This window comes from Capra hircus, chromosome 25, assembly GCF_001704415.2.
Source record: "Capra hircus breed San Clemente chromosome 25, ASM170441v1, whole genome shotgun sequence".
Classification (NCBI taxonomy): domain Eukaryota; kingdom Metazoa; phylum Chordata; class Mammalia; order Artiodactyla; family Bovidae; genus Capra; species Capra hircus.
In genome coordinates this window covers 25,702,190-25,716,596 of record NC_030832.1, presented here as the reverse complement: position 1 = coordinate 25,716,596, position 14,407 = coordinate 25,702,190, and the positions used below count along the sequence as shown (strand labels likewise).

At 54.4% G+C, this 14,407-nt stretch overlaps 1 protein-coding gene across 2 annotated transcripts in view; it reads right to left on the bottom strand.

Moving 5' to 3' along the window:
* Nucleotides 1-14,407, bottom strand: part of SBK1 (SH3 domain binding kinase 1) — a 53,377-nt gene that overhangs the window by 17,075 nt on the left and 21,895 nt on the right. The window contains exon 1 of one of the 2 annotated variants that reach the window (XM_018040963.1): nt 8,695-9,475. The exons of the other annotated variant lie outside the window; for it this stretch is intronic. The gene's annotated coding sequence lies outside the window, so the exon portion shown is untranslated. Of the gene's footprint in view, nt 1-8,694; nt 9,476-14,407 lie in introns of those variants that run through there. 2 annotated transcript variants of the gene reach the window in all.

The window sequence follows — 14,407 nt, the reverse complement described above, 5'->3', positions numbered from 1 at the left end:
GAGCCCATCAAACACCAATCAGACCACATCACTCCCCGGCGCATCACCCTCCAGGGGCTCCCAATCTCAGTCCAAGTCCTTACAACAGCCCTTGATTTACCCCTCTGACCTGTCTCGTCCCTCCTGCTGCTCCAGACACACTGGTCTCCCTGCTGTTCCCTGAACATGCCAGCTCCCCACCCGGGAGCTGTTCCCTCTGCCCCCAGACATCCATGTGGCTCATTTCCTCCAAGTTCTGTTCCAACAGCACCTTCTCAACTAGCGCTATCTTACCGCACTCCCCTTTTCCTGTTTTACTTTCTCCCCCAGCAGAGCGTAGCCCTGTCTAACATAACGTCTATTGTGGATGTCTCTCTTCCCCATGAGACTGTAAACATCAGGAGGGCAGGGACTCTGTCAGGCTGGTCTCGTTCACTGCTGTAATCCCAGCTAGCACAGTGCGTGGCACATAGTAGAAAACTTACTAAATTTTGGTGAATGAATGAATGAACGTCTGGGGAAAGAAGTGGGAACTGAATGACTAGGAGCAGGGTGAGAATTAAATTTTCACTGGGTACAGTCCTGTTGGATCTAGGGGGATATAAGGAACCAGGCATGGTTAGGGGGCCAGACAATCCCAAGGGAGAGTGTGAGGGGAGATGGTGCCCACTCACCCAGGCTCAGCACCCTGGGGTGGGCATCCCCAGAGAGGGGCCTGGTGGGGAGGAGTGGCCCAGCTTGGTTGCCCTGAATCACCACATGGAGCTGGCCCAGGCTCAGGAAGGTGGGGGAGCTGGGAACCCCCCTGACACTCACCCCCGAGGGGAGCCCGCCCCCTCCTCCCCCACAGCCAGTGCCCTAGTCTGGTTCTCTGCCACTTAACACCTTCTCAGAAGGGTGTCCCTGACCCTCCTGGTTTTTACCCCAGGGTAGAAATCAGTTCACACGTGGGCTCTCCCATCCACTGCAAGTGAGGCGGGGGTGGGGGAGGTGGTCCAGAGCTGGGTCCTCTCACCCCAAAAAGAGAAGTGTGAATTGCCTGGGAAAGCTCTGGCCTTTGCTGCTCATGCCCAGGGAACCTTGTGCAGCCCTGCCCCCAGACCCTTATCTGCACAAGTTTCCAATCTAGGAAACGAGCTATTTCATGTTCCTTCATGGGTCACCAAAGTCTCGGTTCTCTTTACCCTGAAAACTGTCCCCAGCCACCACCTACACACTTCTGCATATGACGTCAGGGCCCCGAGAAGCCTGTAAGAGAGGCCAGGCAAGTCCTCTCCCTCTCCTTGGTTCTTTGACACAAATAACAGACTCCACCAAACATTCCGTTCTGGCTCAAGAGGAAGAGGAGAATATTCTCAGATCTTTTCATCTTCCCCTCGTGGTGCATATTCTGGCTCTATCCCCTGCCTAAGCCTGACTAAGCCTCAGTTTGTCCATCAGTAAAATGGGATGAGAATGCCCATTTAACGTGATGGGCTTCTGTGAGAGTTAAAGGGGCACTTCCTACAGTGCTTGGCACAGAGCAGATGCTTGGTAAGAATTTGCTGCACGGAGGGGACTGAGACCTTGGTTCCATCCTGGACCCTGAAGACGCTGTACCATCTTGAGTGTCTTGGTTTTCTAGGCTGGACATGGGGGCCATACTAGCTCTGCTAAATCTCACCCCCCAGACCTGCCTGAGCCAGGAGGGACCTTGGAGATCACGTAGCACCACCCCCCACCACCACCACCCCCTCCCCCGCCACACATCTCCCAGGTGAGGAGACTGAGAGGGAGAGCTGAGACTGACCCAAGATCAAGCAGCAGAGGCTGGCAACGACCTGCTTCCCGCTGCCCTCCCCACCAGGGGCGGCCTGGGGTTCCCTGTGCTGCCAGGGTGCTTCTGGCTCCAGCCTTTGCCTCAGCCTCCTGCCCAGCTGGCGCAGTCTGCCCCTTCCCCAGGGCACAGCCTTGGTGGTTATTAATAGTCTGTGCTACGCCTGCCTGCAGCTGGTGCCCAGAGCTGGGATAGGCGTTCTAGCCAGGCCCTGAGGGGAGGTGGGAGCCCTGGGCCTCCTTGTTCCCAACCTGCCTGTGGCAGCCCCTATGGGTGCGGGAGGAGGCATGAGCCTTGTTGCTGGGTGATGCGGGCAGCCTGGCCCTCAGGGTCCTTGGCTGATCGGCCACCAGTGGAAGGGGGCAGTCACTGGGTGGGTGAGCAAGAGGGTCCCTGCAGAGCGGAGCCCTTCCCCAGCCCTCTCTGCGGCCCCCTGCCCTGACCCCTAGCAAGGGATGGAAGGGGAGATGCAGCCTAGCTTGGGAGCCTGGAGCCCAGTTTCAGTCCCCCCTGGGTGGAACCAGGTCACCACCACATCCTGCCATGAAGAAGTCACTTGGGTAAGTCACTTGCTTTCTCTGTGCTTCCATTTCCTTGTCAGGAAATAGGGTTAATAGTGGTCTGGGTTAAAGTGTTATTAATAATAGCTGACATTTATGAACCACCTAAAGTACTTTAGACATATTGACTCATTCATACTTCACAACCATTTTAGGAGAAGCTGCTCTTGCTGTTCCCATTATATTCCTCACTGCGCAGGAGACTTGAGACTCAGAGATGGGGCAGCTAAGTGACGTGTCCAGTGGCACGCAGTTAGGGCATGGCTTACAGAGCTCTGCCTGGCTCCAGAACATTCAGTAGATGTTTGCTGAGCACCTACTATGTGCTTGGAGGTGGAATACATTCATGAACCAGACGAACAGCCCTGTCCTCAAGGACGTTACATTCTTATTTGGAGACAGACAATGATAAAGATAAGTAAGAGGATGTTCTTTTTTTTTTTTTTTTAAAGAGGATGTTCTAAACAAAAAAACAAAGCAGGGAGAGGCAAGGAAATGCTGGGGGTGGGGAATGGAACGGTAGGAGGACAGGGGACGAGGGGGTCAGGAAAGGCCCTACTGAGAAGGGTGTAAGCACATGGAGAACTGTAGGCCTGTGAGTCTTTTTTAATATTTATTTGGCTCCACTGGGTCTTAGTTGTAGCACATGGGGTCTTTAGTTGCAGCCTGTGGGATCTAGTTCCCTGACCAGGGATCGAACCCGGGCCCCCTACACTGGAAGCTTGGAATCTTAGCCACTGGACACCCAGGCAAGTCCTATGGAGACTGTGGATCTTGTAGGGGAAGAGTCCTCCTGGCAGAGGCATGTGCTGTGCTTGGTGTGCTCAGGGAACTGTGAGGAGGCCGGTGTGGCTTGAAGTAGTGGGTAAGGGACAAGGGCCAGAGGGGAGGGCAGAGGTAAGGGGTCGGGGGCAGTGGACAGGGCCTCGGAGGCCGCAGTGAGGACCTGCCTTTCACTCCAAGTAAGATGCGTGCCAGTCTCTGAACCTGAGCAAACCTTTCCTGAAGCCAGCCCATGCGCCAGGCCCCAAGAGGCCAAGAGACAGCAGGAACCTGACCCTGCTGCACTCAGAGACCCCTTCAGGCCAGCAGCATCCCACCACTGTCCTTGGAGGGGCCGAGAGAAGGAGTGGGGAGCCTTTCAGGCTTCCTTCGAAGATTCCTCGGTGCTGCAGCTCTCAGCTGCTGTGGCCCCAGGTGAGGTGTGAGGGCAGTATGTCCAGGAACGGCTGGAGCTCAAGTTAGTTTCTGCCGGTTCCTTCTGTCTGGCCATGCCCTGTGGGCTGTGTGTGAATGATGGAAGGATGGATAGAATCCTCTCTGAATCCTAGATATGGACGCTTGAGTAAAGACCTTTAGCCCAATCCTTTTTTTTTTTCCCCACCTGTAAAATGGGGCTAACATTCCCCTTCTGCTCAGGGCTTCAGGGGGCTGATATTAACAGCAAAGCATAGAGGGTACTTGGTGCCATTCACAGCACTTTACACAGCTTCATCACTGAGTCTTCACTATGACGCTACAAGTCAGGGACTAGTCTCATCCCCTTTTTTTTGTAGCTGAGGGATCTGAGGCACAGAGAAGCTAAGCACCTTGCCCAAGGTCACACAGTGGGTCGAGAAGTTGTGCTTTTGGCCACTAACCCTGTTAACTGCGGGTCCCGCTGCACTTCCTGGAGACATGTAGGATCAGGGCTGGCAGGTACCTGAGCTCTCAGAGTGGGATGATCTGATCTGCCTTAGGACTGTGGGCCCCCAGTTCGAGAGAGCAAGACACCTTCTTGCTATGTTGCGGGCCCATCAGATGAGGAGCTATCCTGGGGTGGAGAACGGTACAGCCTCTACAGGGCCTGACCAGGAGGAGGCTCTATCCTGTCCACTAACCAGTCCCCATCCCTGCCCCTCAGGGTCATCCCAACATGCAGAGGCAGCTGGAACATTCTCTGCCTCTCCCAGGACTGGCTAAGGCCACAAGGAAGGGAGTCACAGTGGCTGGATCCACTCATCGCGGACGCTGCAGCCAGTGGCAGAAGTCATAAGCAAATACTTAAATAGCAGGTGCCATTATAAGTGCTCGATCATGTAAACCTCCCCACACTAGGAAGGAGCTCATACTATTCCCATTCTTCATCAGAAGAAATTGAGGATGGAGGAGACTGCCTCATTCAAGGTCACACAGCTGGAGAGGGGTAGAGGCAGTTCTGATGTTAGTTTCACATGAACCTTTGGGAGTTCACAGGGCTGGGCTCAAATCCCCACACTGGGTTAATGAGGTGCTGTTCTTCGTGCTATGGGAGAGGGGATGTCCAGAGACCGACGTGGGACACTTGACACTAAAAAATGCTTCCCTGAACCCTGATATTACATGGCTCCCCGAATCGGGGCCGAGCTGGGAGCCTAGACCTGTCCCCTCTCAGGCTGTGGCCAAGCTATATGGTGGGGGGAGAGGAGGAGGGGGAGAAGAAGGACAGGAGAGGAGAGGTGCTCTTAGGGCCCCACCAGACTTTATGCCACAGCTTTCTGGGACCGAAGAGGGACTAAGGAAGTCGGGGAGGGAGGGGGAAGCCTGGAGCAGAACACATCTGTTGGAGATGCTGGTCTGGGTCTGGCCAGAGGCCCATCTGCCTGGACAGGAAGTCTGGGGACACAAGCCTGGCAAGTACCTCACCTGGAAAGCAGCTCTGGTCAGGAAGAGGACCTCAGCTACAGCTAACATAGATCCCACCCCTCAGGCTTGACTTTCACCCTACCCCTACCCATAGCAGGGGCATGTCATTAAGCACCACACAGAACTGCTCAAACACCCACCTCCCCTTTCCTGAGGGGAAAAGCCCTCTGGCTTCCCCAGTAGGAAAATCAAGAATAGTTTCTGAGCACAACTGGCTCCTATTGGAAAGGGCATTGGCAAGTGGATGAGTAACCCTTGGTGGTAATGCCACCTGGCAGATCCTGTCCAAAGCCCTTTTCATGCTTTAGTTCACTTAATCCCCCTGCTGACCCTGAGGTAGGTATTATCCTTGTTTTCCACATAAATAAAATGAAGCTCAGAGAGGTTAAGTGACTTGCCCGAGGTCACACAGTGGCAATTCAAACCCCAGAAGTCCAGAGCTCAACTACAGAGCTCTGCTGATTCCTTTGGCCTCAGGATGCTGTTGACCTTTATCCAGGAAGACAGCACACCCTCTTCTAGGGACATGCCCTGTGCCTGGGGCCCACTACTGATTCCTGACCCCTGTGCAGCTACTTAGTATCACCCCTTGGTTTCCTCAATGTTTAGGGTAGGTTAATATTTTTGCATGACTTTGAGACCCCCCCCCACCTCTTCTGCCTGACCAAAACTTAGAACACTTTAGATTCAGTCCTAGAGTGTTAGAACAAGGAGGAAGATTATAGCTGACAGAACCTCTAGTCCAATTCCTCCCTGACACATGGGGAAACTGAGGCCTGGAGGGCAGTCCTCCCCCACGAGGCCTCAGCAAGACCTTGGTCTAGCACCTGGGACTTTTGCTTCCGCGTCATGTGGGACAGTTAAAACAGGATTTTGCTGGCTGAATCCTTCTAGAAGAGGGGAAGGGGCATAAGATGGGGCCCAGAGTGTAAAGTGAGACCAGGGTAGAGATGCTTCTGGCTAATGGAGGAATTCAGGCTCACTTCATCTCTTGGCCTAAAAGACCTCGGAGAGCTGCTGCTCTGTGGTTGTTCTAACCTGGCCACGCGGGAGGCAGGGAAGACCTGAATGCACAGATATACAGAGACAAAGGTCGCCTGCTGAGCAAACATTTTCCGGCCTCTACCTTAGGCCTGCAAAGCTAGATGCTACAAGAGGGACCAGCAGGTCATGTAAATGAGTGAACAGGCCAGGTGGGGCCTGGGGCCAGCTAGATGATGACAGCTTGCCTAAAGGAGGTCATCATTCTTCAGCTCTGGTCTGGGCTTGTCACAGCATTTGATTTTTCAAGAGGACCCCCAGATCAATATTTGTATGTGACACTGCATGTTTGTTTAGCATGGCAACAAACAGGAGAAAAACACTGTTTGGATCAACAAAATGTGTCGAGAAGTTGTGTTTGACAACATGTGCTATACAATATGCTGGGCTCTGGGTTAGGCAAAGCCGATGCTGCGGGGAGTGGGGGACAGACCTGGTCCTGTCTCCTGGAGTTCGGAGTCTGGAGATGGAGATACACTCTCACAGCCACCAACCATCACCCAGCCCAGCTCTGCTCTCCATTCTGTGCCAGCCCAGGTCAGAGCAAAAGGGGAGGGTGGAGACAGAGCGCTGCCCGTGAGCCATCCTGCAGTGGGGCTTTTCAGGTCAGGGAAACAACACGTGGTGGAAGGAAGGAGCTGGGGGACAGAGATGAGCCCGAAGTAGAGGATGGAGAGTGAGGAATGAACAGGAGGTGATGCTTGGGAGGTGGTTTCAGGTCACACTGCAAAGGGCTCATTCCAGACTCAATGGGGAGCCATCGCAGGTGAGCCTGGAGGGAAGAGCTTACTCTCTGTCTCCCTCTGGTCTCTTGGTGGTTTTCCCTAGTCACAGTGACTCAAATCTCCACTCATTTAGCCACCGACTCCACTCCTTTGCCGGTGAGTTGTCTGACAAGGCCCTGGGCTCTTGGGAAGCCAGTGGGGGAAGAGGAGCTCCTTTAGAGATGGAGAGGGCACACCTGGATACTTCTGCAGGCCCAGGTGCGATCCACATCCACCCTGCCAGCTGCAGAGTGAATGGCTTGCTGTCGTTCTCTCTGGGAGATGCCACTTGCTTGCCCAAGGTCACCCAGTCTTCAGGGCAATTGGCTCCCCCACAGCCTGAGCTGAGGCTGGGGGCTGTCTCAAATGTCCTTGAATTTGAAGGCGGGGCCGCCAGGGGTCTGACCTGGAGCCCCCAAGCCTCTTCTCCTGCTGACCACATCCCACCCTTTAAGTCAACACCAGTAGCACGTAGGGGTGGGGGCACTTGGTCCTGGGAAGTGGGGAGAAGAGGAATCTGCTACCCAGGCTCAGACGCTTCAGGTGTGGGATCAGAACTGACCAGACCCACCTCAACTGGTCCAACCAAGTACGGGCAAATTGAGAACAGCCCAGAGACGTGATGAACAGGAAAGATCAGGAAAGGGGATGAAGTGGGAAAAAGGACCTTGACTCCAGTACTTGGTACCTCACAGACACTAGCTAAAAGGTTTGTTGAATGAACCAGTGAACAAAGGAACTCCTGGTGGGGCTACCTGTACCCAGAGTCGTACCTTCTTCAGCATCACTGTTCGCATGCAGAGGGCTGAGAGAGGAGGCTGGTGGACACCCCAGTGGCTCCGTGTGTTCCCTTGCACGGTCCCATCCCTTCTCAGGACCTCTGATCCAGAATTCAAGGATAAAACATCCCCTGGGCCTCTCATCCTCCCATGAGCTGCAGGGGCTGGGGTTCAGGACCTCATTGATGGCCGGGCGGGGATACTGCTTTGTACACCACCTGTAAAGCTGAAGCCGGAACCTAGAATGGTTCCTTGGTTGTCCAGGACACACTGACCCCACCTGCGGTTTGGCCCTGGGTGTCCCGGAGGTCAGGAGGACAAGGGAGAGCCTTGGCTTTGCTGCCCCTGGGGCAAATGGGGACAGAAAGGTGCCCTGACCTGAAATGGCTCCTTGATCCAGACTTATTCCCCTCCCCAGAAACCAGAGCCTCACTTTAGAAAGGGCTTGTCCCCTCCTCCTTGTCCTGCAGGGAGCACAAAGTATGGCCTGGGTGAAGATCCCCCCACGCCCCCTGTAGTTTGGGTGAGGGGGGGTGCAATGGGATCATAGAGAAAAGAAGGAGATCCCACTCATTCTCTCAAACACACCCCTTCCTTGACTTTCACAGACAAAGACACACACCCAAAGCCCCAGCCATCACCCTAGGGCCACCCACTGCAGGCCCCCTCACCTGTGGACACCCCAAATCTTCTCTTCCCAGGAGAGGACTTCACTTGAGAACTCAACCTGGCCTTGGGAGGAGGGGTGTATATCCTCCAAGGACCAAGGGTCCCAACAGCTCCAGGCTCGCGATTTTGGGGGTGGACTCCCCACCCTCTTCTCCCTTCTTCGCGGCCGAAGGGTCTCTGCCACCACTCCCCCGCGGTCTGGGGAGCTGTGCCCGAACCCCAGGGATAGGGTGGGGGGTGGGGGAAGGGAGAGGAGGAGGGGGCGGCTCCTCCAAGCGAGACACAAAGAGACGTCCTTCAGCCTCGGCTCCATGGCGACGCTGGGGAGGGGGCCGTGCGCACCCCATACTTCCTTCCCCACCTGCAGGGCTAGGGACCTCGGAGGCCACTCACCTGCTGCCCCTCACCTGGGCCCGGCTTACCTGAGCTGGGGCCGCGGGGACGCCGCGGCAGGGGGCCTGGGCGCCGTCTCGGTTTCCGTCGTCAGCCCGGCCCGGGGGGCTCAGGGCGCCACGATCATGGGCCGGGATGAGAAAGGGGCCGCGAGGGGCTCAGTCGCCCTGGTCCTGGAGCTTTCAGTGGGGGTCCCCGAAGCCTCTTGCTGGTGAGGGATAGCTCTTGCTGTCCTCGGGTCCCTAGATTTGGGGGTTCTGTGCGCCGGAATCGGGGGATCTAAGACCCCTGATCTAGGGGCGTTCTGAGCTGGATCTTCGTGTCTTGAGGTGTGGAGTTGTAATGGCCAGGATCTTGAGAAGGGGTCCCCACAATCCCGGACAGGGGGTCACTGCGTTCTAGGTCTTGTGGGGGCCCAGACTGAAGAGGGGGAGTCCGCGGAACCGCAGGGAGGTCGCTGTCTTCTGAATACGGAGGTAGTCTCCGCTTTCCCCGGGTGGGGAGTCGATCTCTGTTGGATCTGGGGGGGCCACTCGCTTTCCTAAAGGTCTCTGGGTCCTGGATGTGGTGGTGGGGGATCCCCGCGCTCCCCGGCTGCGGGGGCTTGCTGAGTCCCGGCCACCGGCAGGAGCTGGGAGGAAGCCCCTCAGCCGCTGGGGGGCTCCGTCGCCGCCGCTACGAGCAGCCCGGCCCTGCGGTCCCGGACCCCGGCCTGGTCCGGGCTCCGGCTGTGGCTCCGGCTCGCGCTCCGCCCGGTGCTCGGGCCCCGGCCCCGGCGCCCGCCCGGGCAGCGCTCCATCGCGGCATCGCGGCTCCGCCCTCCGGCCTGCGCGCACCTGCCCGCCTAGCCCGCGGCTCCGCCCTCCGGCTCTCGCGCCACCGCCCGCCCCTTTGTCCGCCCCACTTGGCGCGCGCCCTCGCGCACGCGCACTATCCCCGGCGCGCGCTCGCCCTCCCGCCGCGCCCTCCTGCCGCGCGCCGCGGGGCGCAGATTTTCCCCGCGCGGAGGGAGTGGCGCGCGGCGCCCCCACCCCGCCTTCCGGCCGCGCTGGGTCCTAGCGCCCGTGGGCTGCTTCTCTCCTTCATCCCCGTCTTTTCTAGGTCAGAGCCCACAAGGGGGCGAGAATGAGGTTAGAGGGGACTCGGGGGAGTCTGAGAGGGTCACCTGGTCCACCCTCCAGGCCCCTGCGGGACCAGACTGTCTCAGACTGTCCCAGTCTGTTGTGGGGCGGAGCCTGTGTCTTATTCAAGGAGGGAAACATCTAAGCTCTGCAATCCGATATAAATTCATCAATCCGTCCATCCATCCATCCATCCATCCATCCATCCGAGGAGGACCTCAGAGAACTAACTCAGGAAATCCTACTTAGGAAAGAGGTTGTAAACTGGGGCTTTCAGGGTCAAGTCAGCCCAGGTTGCGTTTTCGACCCCTATTGTAAACAGGCAGTAGCCAGTCATGAGATGCAGCTGGGATTCACAGAGTTCACCAGATAGAAGAGAGGGAAGGGGATTCCAGGCAGCAGCATGTGCAAAGGCACTACCCAGGTATGAAGGACCACTGTCTGGTAACTGGAAATTGATGACCTGGAAGGAAGCGGGGTGAATGAGGATGGAGATGAGATGGGAACAGCTCACCCTCCCAGGCTCTATTTTCCTTTCTTTCTCAGCCTCTTCCATACAGCCTCATCCACACTGTTTCCCTAAGGAGAAAACCCCTGCAACCTTTCCTGTTCACCCAGCATACTCTTTCCAACCACACCTCTCCGTTCTTCTAGAAGCTTGAGTTTGTTTCTGGCTGTGCCACACAGCTTGTGGGATGTTAATTCTCTGACCAGGGATTGAACCCTCCTAATTACTAGTCTGCCAGGGAACTCCCCATTTCTAGAAGTTTGAGAGCCATTGATTGCAAACTGACTAGGTTCAGGTGTGACAACATAGGGAATGGTGGCGATGAAGCAAACTGAAGTATCATGGGCCCTGTGTGGACAGATGATTTTTCAAGCAGGGAATCCATATTCTAAAATACAATTTTGGCCATGCCACACAACTTGTGGGATTTTATTTTCCCACCCAGGGATTGAACCCAGGCCCTCAGCAGTGGGAGTGTGGAGTCCTAACCACTGGACCACCAGGGAATTCCCCAATTGTCCAACTTTTAAATGTTTGAGACGAATTCCCCAAATTCAGAAATACTGAATGGGTCAAATGAAACACTGGTATTTTAGTTGCTAAGTCGTGTCTGACTCTTTGTGACCCTGTGGACTATAGCCCACAGGGCTACTCTGTCCATGGGATTTCCCAGGCAAGAATACTGGAGTGGATTGCCATTTCCATCTCCAAGGAATCTTCCTGACCCAGGGATCGAACTCTGGGCTCCTGAATTGGCAGGTGGGTTCTTTACCACTGAGCCACCAAATATTCTTTGGGACCAAATCTGGCCCAGGGCCATCAAACCTCTGCTGGAAAGAATATTGCTTTACTTCCTATCTTGTCTCCCTCCAGCCTCTATCAAAACTTTTAAAAAAGAATCCAAGTCTATGTGACCATCAGCTCCGTAAAGTATATAGTAGATTGGGTTAGTCCCCTACATAAAATTACCAGTAACTTCCTGTTACCTCTGAAAATACTTTCGAATTTGTGATGCTGGAGAAGACGCTTGAGAGTCCTTTGGACTTTGAGGAGGTCAAACCAGTCAACCCTAAAGGAAATCAACCTCGAATAATCTTTGGAAGAACTGATGCTGAAGCTGAAGCTCCAATACCTAGGCAAAGAGACAATTCATTGGAAAAGACCCTAATGCTGGAAAAGATTAAGGGCAAAAGGAGAAGGGGGCAGCAAAGGACGAGATGATTAGAGAGCGTCACAGACTCAATGGACATGAGTTTGAGCAAACCCTGGGAGATAGTGAAGGATAGGGAAGCCTGGTGTGCTGTAGTCTTTGGGGTTGCAAAGAGTCAGACACGACTTAGCAATTGTACAACCACCACCTCCGAAAAAATCTAACCTTATCCTGGCATTCAAAGCCCTCAGCCTTTTGAGTCTCCTACTTTTGCCTCTTCTCCATTCGGCCTTGACCTCAGCTGGTGTTCCTAGAACGTCCTAGAACCCCTCTCTGTTTTTCTGTCTCCTCTGTCTAGAACATGTTCTCTTCCTTGTACTCCAAACAGCTTTCTTCCAAGCTACCTCCTCTGTGGGGATTTCCCTGGTGGTCCAGTGGTTAGGACTTCACGCTCCCACTGCAGGGGCACTGATTCGATCCCCAGGCAGGGAACTAAGATGACCCCACACGCTGTGTGGTTGTGGGGCGTGGGGATTGAAGATGTCTCCTCTATGTCTGTCTGCTTTTCCTCTCTCCTCCCTGTCCTGCCAGTGTTTCAGATTTCATCTTAACTGTGTTCTAATCCTTTCCACCTGCGGCCTTATTGCCGAAATCAAATGAATGGAGGGGTTTGATTTACTGGGCAGCTCGTAGAGGGAGACTAGAGAGGGAGGAAGGGGGAAGGGAATAACTTCCTGAGTCTAACACCTGAGTCCTAGAACATTAGCTTTTAGAGAGTACTTCCTCTTTTTGCAGATGAGGAAACTGAGGCCTAGAGAAGGGCAGAGGTAGAATTGAAATGTTCCCAGCCATGGTTATCAAGGGTAGTGCTGTTCAAGGCCACTTTCAGCAAAAGCCATCCCTGATTCTTCAACTGGGGATTTGATTCCTACCACTGTGATTAGTGGGTTTTCCAGGTGGTGCTAGTGGTAAAGAACCCATCTGCCAATGCAGGACACATAAGAGACATGGGTTCAATCCCTGGATCAGAAAGACCCCGTGGAGTAGGAAATGGCAACCTGCTCCAGTATTCTTGCCTGGAAAATTCTATGGGCAGAGGAGTCTGGCAGGCTACAGTCCTTGGGGTTGCAAAGAATTGGACACAACTGAGTGCGTGTGATTAGTAAGTTTGCCAAAGTGCACTGTGGGTAATAGGCCTCCCTACCCCCCAGCTCTGCAGGGTTGGAAGTTCTGGTCCCTAAAGGGGGCAAACTCTTACTAGGGGACATAGCATGGGTCTCACTAAAATTTAAGCAGCTATGGTTGCTGCCAGGACACTCTGGAAACTCTGTGTTGTGGGACCAGCAGGTAAGAAGAGAAGTCACTGTTCTGGTGGTAGACACCGACCCTGATTGTTTAATAGAAGTTACTAGAAGTACCCTGGCCAATTATTAAAATTGGTAATTCTAGTACCAATTAGGTAAAAGCAGGGCTGCTTTTACAAAGTGGGAGCAGGAAGATATACACGTGGAACCCAGTAAGCCATCAGAGTGATCTATTGGTTATGCTAACCAAGAGTTTGGCTTTTTAAACTTTTTGTAACTTTTGTTTTTGGTTGTGCTGGGTTGCTGCACGTGGGCTTTCTCTAGTTGTGGTACACGGGCTTAGTTGCCCTGCAGCATGTGGGATCTTCCCGGACCAGGGATCAAACCTGTGTCCGCTGCATTGCAGTGTGGATTCTTAACCACTGGACCACAGAGAAGCCCCTAACCTGCCTGGGCTTCCCAGGTGGTGCTGGTGGTGAAGAATCCATCTGCCAGTGCAGGAGATGTAAGAGACCCATGTTCAATCCCTAGGTCAGGAAGATCCCCTAGAGGAGGGCATGGTGACCCACTCCAACATTCTTGCCTGGAGAATCCCACGGACAGAGGAAGCCTGGCGGGCTACAGTCCATAGAATCGGACATGACTGAAGCGATTTTACATGCAACCCAGAGTTGAGACCCTTCAGGACTAAAGGTCACACCACCAGGTAACCCACCAAGATCTTCCCAGGTGACAGTTGAGCGTTCGGATAATTGAGAATGGGTGGTGGGGGGGTGGGGGAGATGAGTACCACTTACGTCCTCAGGTCAAGGGCAGCAGAGGGCAGGGGAGCTGTAGTTCGTTCCACTATGCTCCCTCTTGAAAGTTTCTGCTTGGAAAGAGAGGCTCACGGCCCCCATGGAAGAGCTATGCGGCACAAGGGGCGGGATGGGGCAGTCCTGAAAACGCACCGCCCGGAGCTCTGACGGCAGGGCTGCTGACCCTGGGGGCAGCAGTCGCGGAGTCTGCAGAGCTCACACAGGAGGTGCCTTTGATCCCCTCCAGCCCATCCCAGCTAATGACTGAGTGCGGCAGGGACTCTCAAACGTCTAGTTCTGGGAGACACAGGGCTTCTCTGATGGGCCCCTTGAGATCAAGGACTCTGCATTGGCTTTGTGGGAGCTTTCTTAACCTTGCACTGCAGTTAAAGACTCTTCCTATCCCCTATTCCTTCCTTCTCTCCCTTTGCCAAATATCGGCTGTCTTGCAGTCCGATGGTTCTCCCAGCTTCCTCTGGCTCCTTCTGCATGTTCCTTCTCAAGCATTCCCTGCCCTGTACTGTAAATCCCTTGCACATCTGACCCCATCATGGCTTGCTTCTTGGAAGGCTGAACCAATACAGTGTATCTGAAGAGAAGAACTAGAGCATCTGTTTGAATTCAGAGACAATCCACCTTGGCCCACTCACAGTTTTGTATCCACAGCAAATGCTGCCTTTGCAAGAGAAGGTCCTGATGGCTGTGGTTTTCATTTATTTATTTAATTTTATTTTTGGCTGCTCTGGGTCTTCGTTGTTGCGCTCAGGCTTTCTTTAGTTGAGGTGAGTGGGGGCATCTCATTGTAATAGCTTCTCTTATGGAGCACAGGTTCTAGGGCGCGCAGGTTTAGTGGCTCTGCAGC